The following is an 18,730-nucleotide window of genomic DNA, read 5'->3' on the forward strand; positions in this document are numbered from 1 at the left end:
TAATATGTGTATTACCAGCTACGTCTGTATACAAAGAAATTGGTGCACCATTCTGTAAAATGCAAAAATCTAGAGAAAGACAATTATAGAGCATATCTGATATATAGATAGGATAAATTCTATTATGTATGTTTGCTTAAGAATTACATTAAAGGGCTGGACCCAGTTTTGAGAAGGAATCACAGCCTTAAAGGAAATTATAAGTGTCTGTTGTTGCTCCAAGTAATCTGTTGTTTAAATGTATTGTCTTGCTATGTTTGGGAAATGCATTATTTCTTTATGTTTTCTTTAGAATCTCACAAATGGATTCAGTATATAGCATCCCCTTGGAAGCTCCTAGGTCAATAACAGTAAAATACAGTGCTTCACATTTGCATCTATAAAATGTATTCTAAATGTATTCTGAACTCATCAATGTGATCAAAAATACTGGAACATGTGACTGACAGGTATTGTCCAGGTGTACCCTGTTAGATTGACTGTTTAAACAATTAATAGTTCTGAAAGTCTACTCATGGTTTGAGCCCTGGGTTTTGCCTGGAAAGACAGCATTTGTTGTTAAAAAGGATAGACCAAGAGAGCTGTCTATGGGAGAAAATCAAGCAATTTTTAAATGGAGGAAAGAGAGAAAATGTATCAGAGCCATTGCACAAGCACTGGGCATAGCCAGTAATTAGCCAACAATTTGGAATGTCCTGAAAAAGAAAAAAAAAAAAAACACTGGTATACTAGCAACCAGACATTGAACAGGTAGGTCAGGGAAAATGATTGGATCATAGATGAATTGATGAATAGATGAATCGTGTGTAACCCCGTTCCTTGAGAAGGGAACAAAATGTTGTGTAAGCTTCACACTGTGGCAAGCACCCTTAAGCCTGCTGTGGTCAGGTGACGTGACTATAAAACGGCGCCTATAAACCATGTCATCAGCCTCTATTATCTGAATAGAAGATACGACTGACAGGCATGCCCCAGGATGCCTGACAAAGCTATGCAACATCTCTTTCACTTCTCAGGGAACAGGGTTACATGCATAACACAGACATTCCTTTTCAAATGTTACATGAGCTTCACGCTGTGGGAACGAGTATGCCCACTTGGTCATACTGAGGGTATGGCCTGTTACAGAGGCTCAATCAATAGGGGTGTGGCTGACTGAAATGGTGGCCATATAGACCCTAATTGTAGAAGGGGCCAACCTTGCTGAGAAACATTCCTGTAAGAACTCTGGGACTGTAGCCATTGGACAGTTTTTCTGGGTCTCAATGATGTTCCTAGCATTTAACATGGTCTCTACAACCTCAGTTGAGTGACCAGAATCTATGAGCTCGTGCCCCTCAGGGGCCAGACTCACAGTTTCCATGGTTCTGGCCAAGGGTGATAAATCAACCATCTGGCTTGAGACAATAGATCCCTGCAAACTGGAGTCTCCAGGGAGTGCCAACCAGCAGAGATATTATCTCAGAGAACCATGTATGAGCTGCCACATAAGGCCAACCTGTAATACTGAATGAATGTGTGCAGTGTAGACCACCTTGCCACAGCACACACATCCCGTAAGGGTACCCCTTAGATAAAGCCTTTGAGGAGGCAACTCCCCTAGTGGAATGAGCCCCTATGCCCAGAGGCATAGAGAGACCATGTGCCTCATAAGCAATAGAGATGGCTTCCACTATCCAAACAGAGATGCACTGCTTTGACACAGCATCACCTCTATTGTCACTGCCAAGCAAATCAGCAACTGCTCCAACTTATGCCACTGGGCGGAGCAGTGGATGTAAGTACAAAGAGCCCTCACTGGACACAGTTGGTGCAATCTTCCTTGTTCCAGTGTAAGGAATGGAGGAAGGGAGTAAGCCTGTAACACTACTGGCTAGGCAGCAGATGTAGACTCTTAGGAATAATCTGGCCTAGGATATAGGGAGGCCGTGGCTAATCTAGGGGCAAAGTCAACGCAGGAAGGGGCAACAGAGATGTCAGTGCCTGCAAAAAGAGCTACCTTTAGAGTCAGAAGCTTCTCTGAAGCAAACTCTAAGATCTCAAATGGGGTGGCAAACCTTTCCAGACCACAGATGGTCCCAGGAAGGTAGCCATGGTCTATAGATGGGCCTCAGCCACCTGACACCATGCACACACCTCGAAGTTAGAGGATGTTGCCCCAGACAGGCTCCATCAATTGGGGCATGGCCGGCCTAAATGGCGGCCATGTAAAAACTAATTGTAGACGGAACAAACCCTGGTGAGAAACTTTCCTGTAAGAACTCCTGGACTGTAGCTATTGTGCAGTTACTGGGTCTCACTGGTGTTCCTCACACCACAATAAAAACGTTGCTATTTGAATGCATACAATTTTCTCACGGATGGTACTCTAGCATTTATCATGGTCTCTACAACCTTGGTTGAGAGACCAGAATCTATGAGCTGGTGCCCCTTCGGGCCAGACTCATAGTTTCCATAAATCAACCCTCTGGCTTGAAACAATAGATCCCTGTGAATGGGAATCTCCCAGGGAGTGCTGTCTAGTAGAGATATTATCTCCGAGAACCAAATTCAAGCTGGCCAATCCAGTGCTACTAGCAGTAGACGTAGCAAGATGTTGGTGAACTCTTGCTAGAGCCTGAGGGAGAAGAGCAGTCGGGGGAAAGGCATACAGATGTGACCTTGGCCATCGTGGCATCCAGTCCTGACCTTTGTTTTTTTTTGTTCTGGAGGAGTGAGGGTGTCAAACAGGCTGGTTTGAGTATTTCAGAAACTGCTGATCTCCTGGGATTTTCCACCCACAACAGTCTCCAGAGAAGAAATGTGCAAGCATGGCCAGGATTGTTTAAGCTGACATGAAGGCTATGGTAACTCAAATAACTACTCTTTACAACCATGGTGAGCAGAAAAGCATCTCAGAATACACAGCATAATCTTGAGGTGGATGGGCTACAACAGCAGATGAGCACATTGTGTTCCACTTGATGGAAGAACTAAAAGGAATCTTAGGTGGGCCCAGGCTCACTGAAAATGGACAGTTGAAAATTAACAAAATATTTTAGAGTTTAAATGGTAAGAAAATAAACTGAATAGAAATACATTTAGGCCCACTTCATCTATGACCTTCAGTTTTCTGCACTTCATCAGGTAAATTAAGTTTCAGTGACAATTCAGTCTTTTAGAACAGTTTAGCTCATGAAATTGTAGGCAATTTATGCTGTTTAGAATTCTAAGTAGACAGATGTGACTGTTTTCTGCATCTCATGTAATGCTCACACACTGCTCACTCTGTGTAGTCTGGAGCTAATGGACGCGTCCTCTCCAGGCATCTGGTCTGGCTAGCCTGGATCCATGAAGAATAAAACCAGAATGTCTGTCAAATCCTGAAAATGGAGCCAAACTTATTAGAGCAATGAATAGAGCAAAACTAGATTAAGCTATATTGGTATTGTCATTTCTGCATGGCTAGCTGTCAAACAGCAAAATATAACACGTGTTTTTGCTGCTGATTTGCTGTACACTGTGCACTGTGTAGTTGTTATTGTTTTTGGTCAAAATCTTTTGTTTGATGGATTTATTTATGAATAATGTACATAGAATAATTAAGACCCATTTTACTTAAAATTCACAAACAGAAAGTTTATTTGAAAATAGCTGTCTTTGTCTCCATTGAGGCTGATACAGCACAGCAGTTAGTCTGCAATGTGGTAAATTGGTGTGTAATGTCTTGTCTCATTCCTTTTCTGTTCTGTCTTTTAGAAAATATTATCTTTTTTTTCTACAGAACAATGTGACATATTGGGTTTTGTTTTTAACAACAATAAGTACAATGAGTGCTTCATTTAATATGGCATGCTTGGAAGCAGATGCTTGCTATTTGGAAAGAGAGGCTTTCAGCAGTACATTATTTCCCCTAATTTTTATCATCTCACAATTACCATTCATAAATCCATACCCCAAAGAATGAAGTTTTCCAGGAGTCTGTTAAGAATTCATAAGCCCTCCAGTGCTTGTCTGTTGTGGGGCATAAAATTATTTTACAAGCACCCCATCACACACACCTTCCTTGGACTTAGTCCACGGACTAAACTTTGCAGTGCAAGGTCATCATGCTGGGTCTAGACTTTTTTTTTTTTTTTTTAACTCTTGCCATTGCACATTGTTTTGATTTTCACTGTCATGTAACTCACTGTAAGGGAAATGACATGTTTTTTGAAAAAAATTATTTGCTGCATTTTCTCTGACATTGTAGAGTACCGACCACATGTGTCTATGCCTGTTTGTGTCCTATTAACACTACTGATTTTTTTTCACTAAGCTTATAGAGAATGGGCAACTATGTCATTGCATTCTGGTAGTGGTCGCCATATTTTAGGATACACTCAGGAGCACACAGTTACAACAAACACAAATCACCAGAGAAAAAACTGAGTGAATGGACTGAGCAAACTGAGCGAACGTACTGAGGAAAGATCAAGTGTAAGACTCCTTACAGAGAGAAGCTGAACAAGGAAGCAAAGGAGCAGTACTTAGAAAAAATAAAGTAAATTAACACACTCGATCTGTATGAACACAAAGAGTGGTTGGGTGATCTTACTGAGCTACCGCAAATAACATTTCCAGACTTCTTTTCTACCATATCTGTGGTGCGAGCACTTACACGTTCGAGCAGCTCAGAAATGATAAATCTCTTGAGGCACACCTTCACTATACTAATGGATCGTTTACTGGTTAACTTGAATATTTATCTATTGTCTTTTTAAAAATCTTTTAATCTTTAAGCTCATTTGTCAGTACTTGAAGGTTACACTGCGACTTTACTTCTTTTTTACTTGTTGTATTTGCACTACATTGATACTATGAACTTGGTCAAAACAGAGATGGTCCAGAATATCAAACCCGCATAGCCATAGAAGGTGAACTGAGAAAGAAGTAAAGAATGTAATATTTGATTTAGAGTGTTGCTACTATCTCACATCATTTGATATGATGTTCATCAAAGCATTTTAAAATGCTACATGTCATAGCTTACTTACTAGAGCTGAAATAAAGCCAATAAGCTTTCTTATGTAGTAATGCTCAAATTCACTACTACATAAGAAACAAAAAACCACAGTGGAAAACTCTAAATCTTTATTAAATAAATAAAAACTATAAACTGTAAAAAGACCAAATATTTTCTTTATGTTTAAAATGCAAGCATATTGTAAAATGTAACTTTATAATTGTTAAAAGAAAGACATGTTCCTTAAAAAAATACTAAGAAATTGTAAGAAGAATAAAACACTTCATGGTGTGCCATTATTAGAAAGTAATCACTTTAGATTGGTAACAGTAACTCCACTTTTTTGAGTTGGGCTGCAGGATATCACACCATCATTGGTTATTTTCCTATAAAGGCATACCCATTGTGTTTTATTCTTTACCTGTCGCAGTTTGTGGCTAGGTAGATTGGAGGATGAATATTTGAACTAGCAGTATGCGGAGAGAGTGGGCTTGTTGGCTTCAGAGTAATTGAGAGCAATACTAGGCCTCTCCATCAAATGTCTGCTAGGAATTCCTGATTAAGGACAGCAAACCAAACATACCAAAAATTTAAATTGGTGAAGGTGAATGTCTTACAGTGCGGGAAATAAGTATTGAATGCGTCAACATCTTTTTTTCAGGAAATATATTTCCAATGAGGGGATTCCCATGAAAATTTCACCAGACATCCACACATATAAAGAAATACAAACATCAAAGTCCATAAATTAAGTTATGTGTAATAAAGAGGAATGACACAGGAAAAAAGTATTGAACACGCTAACTGAAATTTATTTAATACTTAGTGGAGAAGCCTTTGTTTGTAATGACAGCTTCAAGACGCTTCCTGTATGAAGAAATATATTGGCCACAATATTCATGTGTGATTTTGACCCATTCTTCTAAACATATTGTCTTTAAATCTTGTTCAGTTGGATTCAAGTCAGGTGATTGACTGGGTCATTCTAACACCTTGATATTTTTTTCTCTGAAACCAGTTGAGTTTCCTTTGCTGTATGCTTTGGATAGTTGTCCTGCTGGAAGGTCCACCCACGTCTCACCTTCATCATCCTGGTCGATGGCAGCAGATTCTTCTCAAGAATCTTCCGGTAAATCGTTCCATTCATTGTTCTTTCAATTACATGAAGTCTGCCAGTACCATGCGATGAAAAACAGCCCCACACCATGATGCTTTTTTTTTTTTGCAACAATAAGGTTGCGGAGGTCTTGGGAGAGCTCTTTGCTTTTTACCCATCATGAGATGTTTCTTGTGTGACCCCTTTGTAACGAAAAGCCTTTTTATAGACCATCACTTTACTAACCCTGCCGATATTAATTTGCACAGATAGGAGGTATAATTACTTACTGATTTCAGCTGCTTCCTTGGCTTACCTTGCCTTGGAGAACTGCTTTTTGTTCTTTTGTGTTCAATCTTTTTCCTGTGTCATTCCACTTTATTACACACAACTTTATTTATGGACTTTCATGTTATGTATATATATATATATATATATATATATATATATATATATATATATATATATATATATATATATATATATATATATATATATTTCCAGATTTCTTAAGTTAATACTGATGTCTGGTGATAATTTCATGTGAATAACCTCATTGTAATTATATTTACTGAAAAAATGTTGGCAATGTTCAATACTTATTTCCCCACCGTATTTGCTGTATGAAGTAGAATGGATCTAGCTCTGAGTTCAGTAAATTCTAGCTTCAGCTTGGACATTCTCTGATTTTAACTGGTTAAGCTGTGTTTCAGTCAATTAAAGAATATCAGCCAATGGTTACTCAGATGTCAATTTTACATCTACTGTATTCCCTATTTTCTTGACATAAATTCATGACAAATCACAAATTTGCCTCTTCTGACCTCCTTCACTGGCAGAGCATATTACCTACTTTGCCACCTTGAACAGAATGCAGTCCAGCAGGAAATTGAAACTGTTCATTTTAGCACAGCTTTATCCAATGCCATAAGCACTTTATTTTCTACAATAATACTATCCTTATGGGGATTACTTCTACTGCTGAATGGGTTTGTAGCATATGGAAGTGGCCACAGAGCTGAAGTCAACCATGGACTGAAGATCCAGGTTTCTCTTGCACGTTGCTGCCAACATCAACAAAGCAGCAGATCATCCCAAAAGCCTTGCGTCTTCCACTGATTTGGGAATAATTAAGATCAGATTTGAGCTGGAGCTCTCAGCAGCCACTGCTTGCATTAGTCTGAAGGATAATGTGTGCTATCTGAGCCATCCTGCAAGGGGTTTGCATAATACACAGCTTGTGGTGAGTCGTGAAAGAAGAATGGATTTTGAACATCACCCAGTTCTTACATAAGGGCTAGTGCGGGAAGCGTATGTTTTTCTATTGCTGTCAGATGAAGAGAGAATCTGTGCTATTTCACAGGACCCACATGCATCCACAATTTTCAAAGTGCATTTGTACTCACACTCACCAATTACTTGGAGTTGCCTAGTCATTACCAAATTGGCAGTTGGAGCAAGTCTCTGTGAAATGCATAAAATTAATATAGGCTGCATTCTTTCCACTGACTGTTAATATTCACCATGACTCCTACCATCATGCTCTTCTCTCAAGTAAAATCTTTTATAGAAGTGAGTGGTCCTGCTATGGGAGAGTTAGAGTGTAGGTTGCAGTGTAGTGCAGGCTGGCACTGATCTCTTTATTGTATAGAACTGGCAACAGCTAAAGAAAGAATGTAATGGCCATTCCTGTCATTCTTATAGAATAGTTGACAAAACATACTATGAAATGACCAAACTGACCTGGAAACTCACAGATTTCAAATCCATTAAGACTTTATATGAATAATTAGTGGCCTAGTATAGCTATCAAGAGAAAACATTAAAAAAAACCAACAACAAACAAACAAACAAAAAACAGCATGAATGTGCATATAGTGTGGTCTTTCCAGATCTTCAGCTTTGATCTGGAGGTTAGACACATTTGCTTTTATTTTATTTTATTTTATTTTTTAATCCTTGGAGCATAGCAGTCATTCCCCACATTGCTTAGGCTCAACTCAGATCAAGCTGCTTCAAGATAGAACTTGATTGACATGAGCTATAACCCAGCCCTAACATTTGTCCTTGACCTAAGAGTTATCTTCTGGGTTTCTGAATGTATTTCAGAAAGGGCCATAAGAATGACCTTGCAACACATGCTTGAGAAGAAAACAATGAAACAAAAAGAGAAATTGCTGGTCTTTATTGCCTTGCCAATGCAAAGCCAAGTGCTATGTGGATCACAATCAATACCCAAACATTACTACCGTAATTTCCGGACTATAAGCCGCTACTTTTTTCACACGCTTTGAACACTGCGGCTTAAACAATGATGCGGCTAGTTTATGGATTTTTACGGGCTAACGAGCTTCATGCCGCCAAAACATTTAGCCTCGTCACATCGGACCAATGAAATTACCGAACAGGTCACAGTGGACCAATGAAACTGTTTGAATTAAATCAAACGCACTCACACTAAATTCTTCAGATCAGTCATTTTGCGCTTCATGCACACACCCTCATCATGGAAAACACACGAAGAAATGCATATGATGCAGCTTTCAAGTTAAAGTCAATCGATCTGGCTGTCGAAGAAGGAAATAGCATGCGAGGAGCAGCTTTTGCTCAAGTCTGCCAGTGGATCCTAACAGCGTGGAGCACTGTCAAAAAAATCTATCACCAGCGGGTTTCGAAAGGCTGGACTGCTGTGTGATGAAGAGGACAGCACACGCTCAAGGGCGAATTTGCCTCGAGACGTAAGTGACATTGAGAGCGACAACAAAAGAGAGACTGAGGAAGTGTGTGACGAAGTACCGGTAATTCTGAGGCTGTTCAATTCCGACACTGAAGAAGACGACTTTAGTGGTTTTAGTGCGCAGGAGGAAGATGAAGATAGCGATCAATGACTTTTCCTGGTAGGCAACTGTATTTTTTATTTTTTTAACCAGCCGTGTTACAGGCACTGTTCGGAATAAAGCATTTACGGTACGTATTTAATTAAAAGTTAAAAAAAAATCTGTGTAACATCTTTCTGTGTACATATCTCATGTTTACAACGTGGACACCTGCGGCTTATAGACAAGTGCGGCCTATATATGTACAAAATTTTTTTTCCTTTTAAAGTTAGTGGGTGCGGCTTATATTTAGGTGCGCTCAATAGTCCGAAAATTACGGTAAATGTTTCCGTAATAAAACTTTATTAAGATACCTCAACTACAAAACAACTTTTGCCTTTTATATGTAGTTGTGCACAAAAGCAGCATGAACAAAGCTTAGGTAGAATATACAACTATCTTCACAAAACAAAAAGCATTTCTGAAAGCTGAGTCACAGATCTGTAGATAATGTCACACAATCAATAAGAAATTAAGTGGGGAGTAAAAGCTGTTTGTAATCGAAAGGGGTGATGCCATAATCTCATGTTTCTGAGACTCAATTCAGGGTAAAAACAGAAAATGTTTTTGGCTTAGATGGTTTATAATGCTTGGTAGGTTGTAGATATGAATTTGTAAATTAACTTTCTGTTCACAGTCATTTCTGACCATTTAAACTGACAAATGCTTGCAGGGTTTTACAGAAATACACACAATATTTTGGCCGCTAAGATGAACAGATATGAACCTGAAATTTTCAGAGAAATAAGTCCTCTAGTATCATTCTGCTGTAAAAAAAAAAAAAAAAAAAAAATTGAGTTTGAGATTTACAGCTCTACAGCCGAGAAGTCACTTAATGCTTTTATTACAGAAGATACAACACCAAAGCTCTGTTCATTTGCAAAACACCCAACTGAACACTGTAATTCCACATTTGGATAAAATTTATTAATGCATAACAACTGTACACCTGTACAAACATGATAGATCAGGGTTCTTCAAATATGGCCTTCAAGGTCCATTGTCCTGCAGAGTTTAGCTCCAACCCTAAACAATCACACCTGAGCAAGCTAACCAAGGTCTTCAGGATTATTAGAAAATTACAGCCAGGTGATTTTGGAGGCAGCAGATTTGAAGAACCTGTGATAAATCATGCTTCACTGTTGCCAATATGCAATGTAGTAACATTTTAGACCTTATTGACAAGCATTGGATACCATATATAATCATCAGGTATAAGCATATGTCAATCAAAAACATAATTACTGTAAAATACTGTTAATTTTTATTATTTGTTATGCTTTTATTGCATCTGTTCATTTCTCAAAATGCATGAGTAATGGGCTTTTCCCCAGGTTCTACTAGAAGTAGCTCTGTAACTAGTGGGATCTCAAATTCAATATTTATTTATTTATTTATTTATTTATTTTTTACAGCAGAATGTTACTACAGAGGACTTACAGTGCCCTCCACTAAAATTGGCACCCTTAGTAAATATGAGCAAAGAAGGCTGTGAAAATTTGTCTTGTCTTTATTGTTTAACCTTTTGATATTTTGTTAAAATAATTCACAAAAATACTCTGCTCTCATGGATATCAAACAGTTTCAAACACAACACAGGTTGATTCTAAAAAAATATTTGTTAAATATAGGTGTGCAACAACTATTTGCACCCCTATGAATTCACATTAAAAATATATTTGAAGTATATTCCCATTGATGTTTTAAATTGTTTAGTACACCTGGGTAACTCAGAACAGGAAATTGTTCAACCATGACTTCCTGTTTCACAAGGGTATAAATATCAGGTAACACATAGGCCAAATTCCTTTAGTCATTCATAACAATGGGTAAGACCAAGGAATATAGCTGTGATGTGCAGCAAAAGGTTGTTGAGCTTCACAAAATGGGAAGTGGCTATAAGAAAATAACACAAGCATTGAAAATGCCCATTTCCAACATCAGGGCAATAATTAAGAAGTTCCAGTCAACTGGAAATGTTATGAATCAACCTGGAATTGGATGTGTGTCTATATTGTCTCAACACAATACGAAGAGGATCGATTGAGTGGCCAAAAAAATCACAGCTGGAGAATTGTAGAAGTTAGTTGCATCTTGGGGTCAGAAAGTCTCTAAAACCACAATCCAAAGTCACCACCATCACCATAAGTTGTTTGGAGGGGTTTCAAGAAAAAAGCCTCTACTCTCATCCAAAAACAAACTCAAGCGCCTTCAGTTTGCCAGACACCACTGGAACTTCAAATGGGATTGGGCTCTATGGTAGACCAAGATAGAGTTTATTGTCAATAAACACCAGAGGTAGTTTTGGATCACACAGAGAGGTAGCCATATGTAAAAGTACCTCATGCCCACGGTTAAATATGGTGGTGGCTGTTTAATGTTTTGGGGCTGTTTTTCTGCCAGATGACCTGGACATTTTGTTAAGATACATGGCATCATAATGCCAGGCTGTGGTTGGATCTTCCAGCAGGACAATAATCCAAAACATACATCAAAATCAACACAAAAATCTTAGAAAAAACCCATAGAAATCCTGTGCTGTGATCTTAAGAGGAGAGTCCAGCCATGTGGACCTTGAAATTTTAAGGATCTGGAGAGATTCTGTATGGAGGAATGGTCTCAGATCCCTTGCCATGTATTCTCCAACCTCATCAGGCGTTATAGGAGAGGACGTAGAGCTGTTATCTTGGCGAAGGGAGGTAACACAAAGTATTTACTAAAAGGGTGCCAATAATTGTTGCACACCTATATTTAACAAAGATGTTTTTTTTTTTATAAACCTGTGTTTTGTTTGCAATTATTTGATATCAATGAGAGTAAAATATTTCAGTGAATTTCTTGAACAAATGACCAAAAGGTTAAACAATAAAGACAATTTTTTCACAGCCTTCATTGCTCATATTTACCAAGGGTGCCAGTATTAATGGAAGGCACTGTATTTCTGTGAAAATTTCAGGTGTGTATCAGGTCTCTCCCCAGAGATATTCAGCCCGAAAATTAGGGGAATTAAAAAATTTTGCATTTTCTTGCTGTCGTTAAAAAAAAGAAAGAAATGAAATCTCAAACTTGAAATAGTCAGTACTTACTTTTTACTCTAAGCCTTTCCATTATAAATTGACACTAAAAGTGGAAGTGTGAGCAATCTTAAGCATTATGTTTCAAGTTAAGTTCTAGATTATTAAGTTCTAATAATCAAGAATGTGCAAAAAAAAGTTTATATATGTAATGTACTTTAGAGATCAGTTTTTGTTCCACACAAATTTGTTGTGTGCTATGACACAGAGATGGCCGTCATAGTTAAACCAAGTAAAAACAGAAATGATGGTTTTGCAATGCCAATACATAGAGGTAATCGCATTTTTTTTAACTGTCAAGCAATGAACTTTAATTATTGGAACATCCAAATATCTTTTCTTTATTAGTCATTTCCAAACAGTTGAATTTCTCAGACTGAAAGAGAGAATCCCGAAAAGATTTTATGTCAAGAGAAAAATGTCAAGAGGGAAAGGATATGATTTATACCATGACTGGTATCATGATTGAATATCACTTATCTGGTTAATAAATTTTCTACTGCAGCTCTGACAATAATGCTGACTGTAATTCAAACCACAGCTATATACTAATGTAGTCTTGTTAATATGTTATAATTTCTGTAATCAGAGCACTCATAGGGACTTGTATGGTAGATGACCACAGAAACTAAGTGAATAAAAACATAAACTAAACAGAACCCCCCCCCCCTTTTTTTTCCTTTTTTGGAAAAAAAAAGTCTGATCATTGATCTGTTGAAGCATTCTGTAAGGAGACATTTATTTCACATTTATGGAAGGAGTCTCCAGTGTCAATGCTTTCTAACGGTCAGTAAATATTCTGCCTGTCTTTAGGACAGAGGATTGGTTTCTCAGTAATATGCCAAGCTGAAAAGGAGGCTGTAGAGAGATTTACTGTTTTTTTATCTGTTGTGATGTACATGATAACAGTAACTAATCTGTCTTGTGGAAGTTCCACAACATTAAACCTAACTATTAATGGATAAAAAGTACTGTGTGTGTGTGTTCTTTATTTAATAAAAACATACAGTATAATCACTGGCAAACTACTGTGGTATAAAAGGAATATATAAGGAAACACTTATTATTAGAAAATAATCAACTTTGGGGTGGTAACAGTAACTCGGATTTGATTCTGGCAGCATCACACAACCTTGTTGTTGATTATTTTCCTATAACCTTATGCCCCATCAAGTTTTATTCATTACATAGGCTACCTGTCAACATCTTTCTGAAATGTTTCCTTTTCCCTGAGCTTGACAAGACATGCAAAAGGATGCTGTATACTAATTGCCTTCTGATTTCCCTGTGTTTTCTAAGATGAGACTGTAATGTATAAAGATGGCAAGTGAATAATAAAGAGAAAACAAGTATTTTAACCCAGCATTTTGGTCTTCATCCTCCTGTTTTTGTAACACCAGCTTCTTCATCATTTGCCACTCACTTCATACATTAGGAGTATTCATAAAACACTGATGAGTGCTTACATAGACACCCAGAGCCACATATCCAATGTCTGATCATGAAGAGGGATTTAAGAGAGGCTGGATCAGTGTATATTCAGCCTAGATTTATGAGTTGAGGCTGATGCCCTCTCTTTGACCTCTAACTACAGAAATCTACAGTGTACCCAAGGAACTCCTCTCACATTGATGTCTGAATTTAATCTGAATGCTGCATTAGTCCCCTTGCCATGCATAAACTGCTTGCTGGATGTTGTTTTGAATTAGACATTGGTGTGAAGATATTTGAGAGTATGTAATGAACAAACAAATGTTTTAAACCGAGAAACTGTGTTTAGGAGTTGCTTTGGTATTGGTAAGATACAGCTTACATGCAACAAAAATTTCAGCAAAAATTAAGAAACTGAAATTCTTCTGCCAAAATCAGTCTTATAATGCCAACTTTTTTTTTTTTTAGGTCTTCCTAAAAGTATTTGCGTGGTATTATAGGCTTTCATTACAAAAAAACATTTTCTGTAATCCAAACATATAGCCAAGCATTTAAGAGCTAAGCACCTTGCGTAATGGGCAAAAAGTGTTCACACTGAGTCATATGTGGGGGTGTCAATGTGGCTTGCTGTCTGATTCCAGCAGGATGTCCTAAAGATATCCTGTTGACTTCTAATGGAAATAACTGACTGTTTATTTGATTTATTTTCTCATTTTATTTTATTTTATTTTATCTAGGAAAAAGTCTAATATTGTTAATTACCATTTACAAATGGTAAAACAACAGACTAGCACTGGGACTAGTTCACATTTCAGACTTATTGCTAATATTTAAAAATTTTTCTTTTGCCTAACATTTTATCTCAAGTGAGACATAAACTTCAATCATACAAAGCAGTTGAGTATTAAAGGCCTTGCTCAAGTCAGATCCAGTAACTTATGTTTCAAGTCAAATGTCATAGATTGAGGCTTAGAGAATATTTTCTGTTATTTATTTTCTGTTATGATCCTGTATTATTTATTGATTGTGTGAAAGTGGAAAGTAGGAACCAGCCATTGCTATTTCTTATTGTGTGCATTGCTGTGAAAGATACATTTTTATATTCTGAAACATCATATCTGTAGTAGAATAGTGATGTTAAGAAAATGAGTTACAGGGAGAAAACCAATTTAATGGCTTAATATGTAATACATTTGACTAGTTAATGCATTTAAACATGCCTCAAAATACACATTGTATTTTGAATAACTATCAAAACAGTTTTATCCACAGCATTGCCATCCCCAGCATCCCTGGCATGTTCAGGATCTAGGGTTACTATTATTGTGGAGTTGTGCATTTTCTCCATGTGGGTTTCCTCTGTGTTCAACAGTTTTCTCCCACCTCCCAAAAACATGCTGGTAAGTAAATTGGATACATTAGTTTGCACAGGTGTGAATGTGTGTTCATAGTGCCCTACGATCAGGCCTGTTGTGCATAATGCCTTAACCCAGGACATACCATTTAAAAAGTACCCGTAAGGAAACATATGGGCATACACACATATCCTGTAAAACATAAATGTTTGTAAAGCAATAATTGAATTAAACTCATTCTAATATAACATTTCCATTTACTGTCTCAAGTCAACAATTTTCCTTTTTCCTTTTCCTTTTTGTGTGACTGACTTATGGAACATCCACCCAAACACGCATGAATGAACCTGACTCATGGCGAGGGACCCCCTACATATAATAAGATGCCTGAATTTAGGCAGAAAGGCACGAAAGATCTTTTAACCTGAAAACGCAGCAGACCAAACCATTTTACAATATTAGGGAAATATGTGGTGAGTTCAAATGATGCATAGGTCTACCTACCTCTTAACCATCATCGTTTGATTAAATATACTTATTTTAGACAGTTATATTTTTCATGTCAGCTAACTACTAAACCCTCCTGTGCTCCTCACCTGGCAGCTTCCTTGGTTGTATAACAGAAACCCCCCATGATGGTGGAGCTACCTGCAATGGACTCATGCCCAGAGTTCCTGGGATAGGCTCCCGAACCACTGCAACCCTGACCAGTTGAAAGCAGTGATTGAAGATGAATGAATGAATGTAATGAAATTATCCACTGAATGCTAGTAAATAATTATGTTGTACTCTTTCTGTTTGTCCTACAGAGGGCAGTATAAGGCTATTTTAATTTATTCCCTAACTACAGTGTCTACTATTTACAATCATGATGGTATTAGATAACAGACATAAGGTGGCGCTGTGAGATTAGGAAGACATTGTGGACATCTTTTTGAGCTTGAAGGATGACTAACTGATGTCCTCACAACAAATTAGTTAAAACTCGAAGGGTTGAAATATTTGATGTCAAAACAATGATGTTTGATGGCAAACTATTGACATTTGACCTCAAACTTTATATCACAGATTAGGGATCTAAATCTTCATTTGGACTTCTGTGAAGCTTCTTTGGACAATACAATTAAACAGAATTAATAAAATAAAATTTTATTTATCTTAAATATAGCATAATGCTTTCCTTAAAATGTGTTTAATACTGACCTGAATGTAATGTGTTAAAATAACCTGAAACATGATGCTACATAGCATACAGAACTATGTAAACAGAAATGGGATGGGGGAAGAATGGTAATATTCCTCACCTCCTTTTTGTGGTTCAGACAGTTAACACACCTTAGAAATTTGAGAGATTTGGCTCCTCACTGTCTACCCTGATTAAAACAACACTTTTTTTTTCTCATAGCAGCTGGCAGGAACCCTGGCCTGATTAAGACCAGCCTGACTTGAGAAAAATATGCCCTGCAGTAGAAGATTGCTTGCCATTTTAGAGATAAAAGATAACATGTAAAGATAACAAAGGACCACAAAATAGAATTGTTTATCTATTAAATTTAGCAATGCACTATTCTCTGATTTTAGGCTCCCTGAATTAAACAAGTGGGAGTTTGTGTATTTGGTGGAATGTTGGCTAGGTATAGTCATGGGACTTTGCAGTCTGGGTGATATCGTTTACATGCTAGCATTCAGAGGAAATTATACTGTTGATGAACAGTTGCCAGCATACTGTGAAATTGTACACAAATTGTACACTTCTCATTGTACACAAATTCTTAGTTTATGAAATATCATTCTCTTCTCACCATCCCCGCCATCTGCCCATTTGGCTGACACCAAAAAGCAACTGGGGTCTAAATGGTTAATTGGAGCCCCCTGTGCCTGTGTGTGGTGTGTGTGCATTATGTGCGCACAAAATTACGATAATGGATTGTGTCAAACATTAAAAAATGTGTTTGATAAGATGCATATACCCATGTCATACTTTACTTTTTTTTAATTACCAGTATGGTAACTAATACTATTTTGCCCTATAGAAATGAAGTTATGAGTATGGTAACTAATACTATTTTGCCCTATAGAACTGAAACCACAGAGGGTTTTCGCAAAAAATTAATTAGAGCAAGGTTTGTCTGCTATTAGCCTGGCATCATTTGCTGGGCAATTCTCTATTAATGATGTGTTCAGCTCATTGAAATCAAGGCCTCAATGACTAATTTCCCAAATCCTATGCAGACAGTCACTAGTTCTATCTGATAAATAATAATAATAATAAACTTTATTTTATTGAGTGCCTTCAAAAGCTGCTTCTCAAAGCACTGTACACAAAATAAGCAGTGCATAGAAAAATAAAAAATAAAAGTAAACGTCAGCAAGCAAATGCTAGTTTAAAAAAAGTATGTCTTGAGTTGAGCTTTACATATGTCATAGGTCTGAGCTTCCTTAAGTTCAAGAGGAGAAGGGTTTCAAAAGGGCAGAAGTGTAGACAGAAAAAGCCCTGTCATCCATAGATTTTAAGAGGGTTTGTGGAACAGTCAACAAATTAGACTGTGAGGAGTGCGGTCAGTGATTTGGAGTGTAAGGTATTAACAGTGCAGATAAGTAATGAGGAGCCAAGCCATGTATGTAGTGCTTTGTATGTCAGCATCATAATTTTAAAATCGACCCGCAACCTGACCAGGAGCCAGTGCAAGGACTCCAAAACAGGAGTAATATGATTGCATGTCCTGGTCCCAGTCAGGATAAATGTATGAAGAAACAAATGCACTGTTCATTATTTTCTCTCTGCTGTGCAGGCTACATGTCACTTGACAACACCCAGTGCTACATGTGCAATTCTGCGTTTGTTTTTCATGCAAGGTTTGATCTATGTGGCCAAGGCTGTTTGGTCTCCAATGGTTTGAGCCTCATTTGGTGGTCATACACTCTCTGATTTTTGTATTCGGACAGAGGACTTATGTATTTAAAAACAAGACAAGCCTAGACCTGTAAATGAAGGTCAAGGGTTAGGGATTTGTGAGACTGAAATACTTTCTTGGAAATAATAGTTAAGTGTGTATGCTTCTGTGATTAATAATCTTTTCTCACTGAGTCATGTGTGGAGGTGTATGGCTGTGTGATTTGCTGTCTGTATTCATTGCAGTGTCATGAAGATGTCCTGCTGCTTTTTAATGGAACTAGCTGAATCACCATTTGTAGAAAGTGTCCTAAAAAGCTATGGAAACTAGAGCCACACTGTTTTCTGCATGACTGTATAAGAAATGTAACTAAGTAATGTAACCATGCTACTTTTAATGATAAAATGATTTAATGATTGGGATAGCTTATTGGATGGCACCGTAATGCAGTGGGTAGCGTTGGCACCTCACAGCTTTAGGGTCCCCAGTTCAATCCGGAGATTTTGTTTACATGGGTTATCTTTAGGTTTACCAGTTTCCTCCTACGTTCCAAAAACATGCTGGTGTGTTAAAATGTCCCTAAGTAAGTGTGTGAAAATGTGTGTATATAGTGCCCTGCAATGGACTGATATCCCCTCCAGGCTGTATTCCTGGCTTGCACCCAGTGTTCCTGGCATAGGTTCCGGATCCACCACAACAGTGGTTACTGGTGAATGAATGATAGCTTGTTTGTGAGAAGGATAGTATTGGCACCCTTGTAGCCAACTGGCTACAAGTCTAATCTTCTTTTTAAAAATAATTTTTTAGTAATGAAATGATTCTAAATGCTGTTCTTTTATGGGTGACATCATGATTAAACAGCTGGAAAAATTACATTAAATTCCTACTGTCCCACATATATTCCTATATTCATTCCAATGATGTGATGATTTGTGCCTCACGGACAGATGGCAGTTATCTGAGGGGAAATTTCCCATTTCCTTGGAAGCGTCATTGCTCTTGGAACCCAAACTCTCCTAA

Source organism: Ictalurus furcatus, chromosome 28 (assembly GCF_023375685.1).
Source record: "Ictalurus furcatus strain D&B chromosome 28, Billie_1.0, whole genome shotgun sequence".
Classification (NCBI taxonomy): Eukaryota; Metazoa; Chordata; class Actinopteri; order Siluriformes; family Ictaluridae; genus Ictalurus; species Ictalurus furcatus.